Source organism: Leptodactylus fuscus, chromosome 6 (genome assembly GCF_031893055.1).
Source record: "Leptodactylus fuscus isolate aLepFus1 chromosome 6, aLepFus1.hap2, whole genome shotgun sequence".
Classification (NCBI taxonomy): Eukaryota; Metazoa; Chordata; class Amphibia; order Anura; family Leptodactylidae; genus Leptodactylus; species Leptodactylus fuscus.
Window position 1 is genome coordinate 116,264,535 of NC_134270.1, and position 6,000 is coordinate 116,270,534.

Sequence of the window (6,000 nt, forward strand, 5' to 3'; positions counted from 1 at the left end):
TGCTCAGAGCATGATTTTGGATGATGGCTGCTTTGATGTTTTGGTGGGGTCTGGTTGCTCTCGCTGTTGTAAAGCATAAAAAATGAAACGCAGATCTTCAGATGATTCTAGCTTCTTGTTTGCAGACCTCATCTGCATGGCTGTAACCCCCAGAGGGAAATGTGAGGCATTTAATAACAAACAGAGAAGTCTGAGAACATCAGAAAAGAAAATCTGCTGTGCAAAACACTATTTTATGTTAATATTTGCAGGCCGCCACATTACAGATTCCACAGGGATGTGTTCATTGCATTTGTCACTGCATACGTAGGCTTCAGATCTGAAATTTCCCAACATGCATTGATATCTGCTTTTGGCCTCTATACAGAAATCTAATGTGAGAATAATGTGCAACATTAGGGCGTTCACACTTGCGCCCATGTCCACCTGCCGGGTCTTAGTCCTAGGAACTGAACGCCCCCTGAAATGTGAACGCCCCCTATAACAACAAAGCTGCAAGTGGTGTGTTAGTCAACAGGTCTGTTGACTGTTTCAAACATATATTTGGATATTTATTTGTATTTTCATATCGAAAAATCAAATCCACTGTTATAGTGAAATGAGTCAATAGAGTCAAACTATGCAGAGCTGTTGTCTCTCCATTGGGGTGTGTTATTCATGTGGAAGTAGACAGTTGCCAACAAAATAGAGAATATAGTTTTTGCATTGGGGCCCAGGAGTTATGCTTCTGCTTAGAACTTCAGTATAATGATACACAACTCCAAGCTCCATTCATAGTCTAAGGCTTAGTATACACGTGCGCATAATAGAGTATTTTGGTCCTGATTTTGACACGGGAAGCCGCGTCAAAATCGGGACCAAAATACATTTGCCGCGACTGTCAGTTGCGGCATCCTGCTCCGGAGTAGGCCCAAAATGAATGGGTCTAGTCCGGCATGTTGCCACTCACGGAAAAAGGATCGCGAGTAGTCTCCATAGACCACCATTGTGAGGGCACGGATTATGACGTGGATTCCACGCCATAATCCGCCCCCTCTGTGTCCGTGTCAACGGGCCCTTAAGAGTTAAAGGATTTTTCCCATGAACATAACCATATCTATAGACAATTAAAAGTATTTATATTTGCAAATTAAATTAATTTAAAAAATCATTTTAATGGTGACATTGTTTTGTTATGATCACTTAACAATGGATATGACCATGACTGCAAGAACTTTTTTCTGAAACCCAGCCATAATTTCCATATTGTGGACAGGTTATCTGCTCATATATACAGTGTTCCTGGCTGATAACCAGACAACAACATGGTATTCATGGCTGAGTTTTCTGGCTATTGCCACATCATAGAAAGTACCTGTATTCATAGTCATATCCATTAGCAACTAATAAAGACAACAGGCTGTTTAAAACTTGAAACCCATTTAAAGGGGGCCTAATACCGCTCCTAATGTGCTTGTTTTAGTAAATAATTGTATTCCCCATAGCACGGGTATAACTAGCAAAGACTGGGCTTCCCCCTGCCCCCACACGGTATACAGTAGTACCCCCTTTCCTTATCTCCATATGGTATAACGCCCCCTTTATCAGTACCCACATAGTATAAAGCTCTCTTTATAGGCTCCCACATGGCTTTAAACCCCCGCTTTACTCAGACACACTGTATATTGCCTCCTTATTGTCTGACAGTTTTCTTCCTCTTTTACTTACACAAGATACATGTGGTAAGTGCCCCCTTTACAATCCCCCATATAGTAAGTGCTAGTGACTTTAGCCACCGCCACCTGCCCCTGGCCTCTCTGGAGGTTGTCCAATTCCTGAAAAGCCCCTTTCAGAATAATGTCCCATAGTGCACAGTATAATGTTCCATAGTGACCTCCATAGAGTATAATGTCTCAAAGCAGCCCTCCACATAGCATAATGTCCCATAGTGGCCCCTTCATACAGTATAATGTTCCATAGTGACCTCGATACAGCATAATGTCCCAAGGCAGCCCTCCTCACAGTATCTTGTCTATTTACAAAGTATAATATCCCATAGTGGCTCCTATAGTTATCAGCCAAAAAAATATGCAAAAATTTGGGGGGGATAACAGAGGAAGAAAAGATAATCCAGAATTGGTATTACATGAGGAAACAAGTATTAACTAAACCAGTCGTGTCAGGATTGATGACAAATTGTATAAATATAAAGAAGAAAATGTTTGTTTTTGTACCGTGTTAGCCAGTGGGTATGAAATATAAAAAAACAAAAAACTTGATAGTCTTCAGTAGATGATACCTTAATGGCTAACTCATAATGATGACAGAATATAACGTTTCGAAGCTCTTTGGTTTCTTCTTCAGATATAACTAAGAACAATTTCTGAAGGCTGCATATTTACGTACAACAGGACACATAGGGATAGGATTTCAGGAGGGAGGGGGATGAGGAGAAGAGGCTTATTAGTATAAACATGTAAACAATTCACAGGACCCAGGTTCTTATCTTTATGGTTTATGGCAGGGATCTAGGTTGTCAGAGCAAAGCTAGTGTAAGAAAATAGATGTACGTGCAGACAAATACCAGACCAGCAAACCTAGAGCAGAGTGTAACAAGCTGGGTCAAATCCAGAAGGTCACAGAAATAGTTAAATCAGGAACAAAGGAAAGACCCAGAAGAACAAGCCAAATATCAGTACCAGGAAATCTGGAGATAAACAGGTAATATCATAGAACACAAACCTAAGTAAAATCAGTATCAGACCCCGGGGTAGTCTCAATGCAAGGTTTAAATGCACCGACATTATTCAGAATTGGAGAATGAGGCAGCACTCTAGTTGTCTCAGCGTCTCAGAGCCCTAACATGGCAACCTTAAGGCAAAGGCAGTGAGCAGTGCTGCACTGAAAAGTATGACGGCTCCAAGTAGGATGACACATATTGAGATTCCCAATAGATATATTATTAAATAAACCAAATTTAAAATGTTAAAGAAGCAAAATGCAATCCCTTTATCAGTGGCTGGTTATTTGGTAATTGCTTTGTGTGGCTTGTACGCTTCCTGCTGGCATGTTCTGCCAAGGCTTTGGGCTGAAGATGCGCAAACTGAATTAGCACTTACCAGAATCATTGACTAACGCCAAAGTATCATGCATGTTTCTGGTAATTCCCCAGCTTGGACACAGTAGCTTGGCCAACATTTGGTTTTTTTGTTCCCTGTTCTCATCTCATACCAGAAAGTGACATTGGTAAAGAGCTGAACGTTACATCTCTGAAACAGTCGTCTGCAGAAGTTTATCTGTCCTTTGGTATCAAGGTCTGGTAGTGGCAGTAATTCATGTTCCATGAACAAGAAGGTGCCAGAGTACTAAGGGATTACCAGTATGATTTTGGTTTCTTATGATTGATGAAGGCCTAGTATAGAACTCGCAAGTCTTACCCTCGGCCCCATATGCTGAAGTCTTGGCCAACACTACAAGCAAGAAAGATGGATATACTGTAGTTCATATGAAGAGCCTGTATCCACTCTGAGCATTATGAAACATCAAGAACTACAGAAGAACTATAGATGTCCATTACAACAGTAGCAAGACAGATACTGAGAAAGTAGTTTACATCCAACTTTTATTTTTCCTCCTTGAAAAAGGAGATTTCTATGCTTTTAAATATCAATTTATCTGTGATGTCTTTCAAGCTCTTAAAATTTGGTTTCACTTTTTTAACTTTGTTTTTTTTTTTTTTTTTAATTTCAGAAAAAAAAATCTGTCATATTGGAAGGACTGAGTGTCATTCATCCATTATAACAGATCTATAAGTGGACAAAAATGTCAGTATATGTGGCTGCTGAACTGTGAAATATTCAGATTATTTATATTATATTTATACTGGATGCGACATCCCCAACACAATGCCATGTCCCAATGTGTCAAGCTTCTGCTTAGTAGTTGTGCAATCTTCATGCTAGGGTATTAAACTACTTACATAAGGCAGCGTACAGATGAGAGCCCTACTTCCTAGTCCTAGGTTTATGCACTACACCTGCTTTTCCTATTATAACCTATAGAGAATTCATTTTCGTCACCCAGTCACCTACTCTCATATACCCAGTCTCATTTTTGCTCCCTTTCTCCTCCCCTCTGTTAGTCTTCTGTATGTCACTTCCCTACATCTTGAATACAGGCCACAAAGGCAGGAACATCCAACATTCATCCTGGTAATATTCAATACTAATTCCTCAACCTTAAACTTGGGGAAAGTTTCAACCAATAAATGGGACACTAGCTTAACATTTTACCATAAATTTCATCAGTTAAGCAATAATACAGCTATCACAAGGAATATATATTAACTTTGGAATTAGGCCTGGTTCTCATCTACGTTCTGTATTCCATTCGGGGAGTCCGCATGCGGACCCCTCAAACGGAATACTGAACGCATTGACAAGTGGTGAGCTTATGAAAGCACGCGGACCCCATAGACTATAATGGGGTCCATGTGTTTTCTGTGCTGTGTCCACATGAGTCATGCGGAGAGAAAAGAACTTCATGAACTTCCGTCCTCCCCGCATGACTCGTGCAGACACAGCACAGAAAACACATGGACCCCATTATAGTTTATGGGGTCCGTGTGTTCTCATTGCTCACCGCTTGTCAGTGCGTTCAGTATTCCGTTCAGGGAGTCCCCATGCGGACTCCACAAACAGAATACCGAACGCAGATGTGGACCAGGCCTCAGTCTGGCTGCCAACATTTCTTAAACTTACTGTAGATAATATGAGGAAAACTAGCGACACTAACTTGCACAGCCAAGTCTTAAGTGAATAATTTATAAGCCACTCTGTGCAATTTGTGATGCCTATAGCAATTTATTAACCGTATGTTTACATTTCAATGTATGTAAAGTAAATTCCAGTGCTATATAAGTTCACATCGTATGCCTGTACATATTCCTGTCTAGTGCTGGAAGCGTAAATAAAGGAAATGAAATCATAGAGATTAATTCTTGTATATTATACAAATTCTAATAAATTATTCATTGGAAAGCTGGTAGCGTGTTATTTTTGATGTATATCTTCCTGGGACAGTTGACCAACAAGAGGCTTGGCAGTCTTATAGAAAGGCAGATGAAAGGAGAGCAACAAGTGCAGTTAGTTTTGGTGCCTGATAAGTTATTTATTCTCTATTATGTCAGGAGGGCGGTGTCAGGCAGGAGCAGACAAGGGGTGTGATTCTGAGCTCTGACACTGGATGCCTCTGATTGGAGCTCTGAATCACGCCCCCTTGTCTGACAGAGAGCACAAGTAGCATGTCAGGCACCCAAAATAACTGTAATAAATGTAGTGTTACTGTCTCCCATTCAGAAGTACTGCCTCCTCCTCAGACTGCACACAGATCCTATTTTGTAATGGGAACAGATGACCAGTCTGGTCCAGTGGCCTCCTCATACTGCACATACTCTAGATACCCAAATGCACTGTTTTTTCAGTGGAGGAAGCTGATGGACAGTTCTGGTCTGTCACTGACTCTTATAAATCGGGAGCTCTGCAATCCAAAGACACTGCATTTCCTGAGCAGAGTATATAGAACAGATGTAGTATTTTACATTATACAATAATTCATCTTCATTACATAACTAGGTTAGGCAATGGTAGGTAATGCTCTGTGGACTTCAAATTTAATACATTGTAGCAAACTCACCATTTTCACAGAAATCAGTAACAACCACCTAACAAATGTTAATAAATCAATATAATAATGACGTTATATATCAAGACTTTCAATCAATGTCTTTTCTATGTAGTTTTTGAAGAAAAAAATGGATAACATATTTTATTTAAAATAACAAAAGACAAAATTTTAAATCATTATTCCGTAAAGCCATATTGTCAGTCCCAGGCAGCAGGGGGCCAACATAGATACAATAAAAGGGTTGGCCAGGGGGTTAAATTTTCCTTCCTTTCTTCAGTTTCTTCATGCTGGACCAGGGGGTTCCAGAGTGATTTTCGACCCCAGGTCTTGTCATCA

At 40.2% G+C, this 6,000-nt stretch overlaps 1 protein-coding gene across 1 annotated transcript in view; it reads left to right on the top strand.

The window, feature by feature from the left end:
• The window catches only part of LOC142208541 (sodium channel protein type 4 subunit alpha-like), a 137,662-nt gene extending 132,640 nt beyond the window's left edge, over positions 1–5,022 (top strand). The window contains exon 28 of the mRNA XM_075277133.1: positions 3,214–5,022. The gene's annotated coding sequence lies outside the window, so the exon portion shown is untranslated. The remainder of the gene's footprint in view (positions 1–3,213) is intronic.
• Positions 5,023–6,000: the final 978 nt, after the last annotated feature.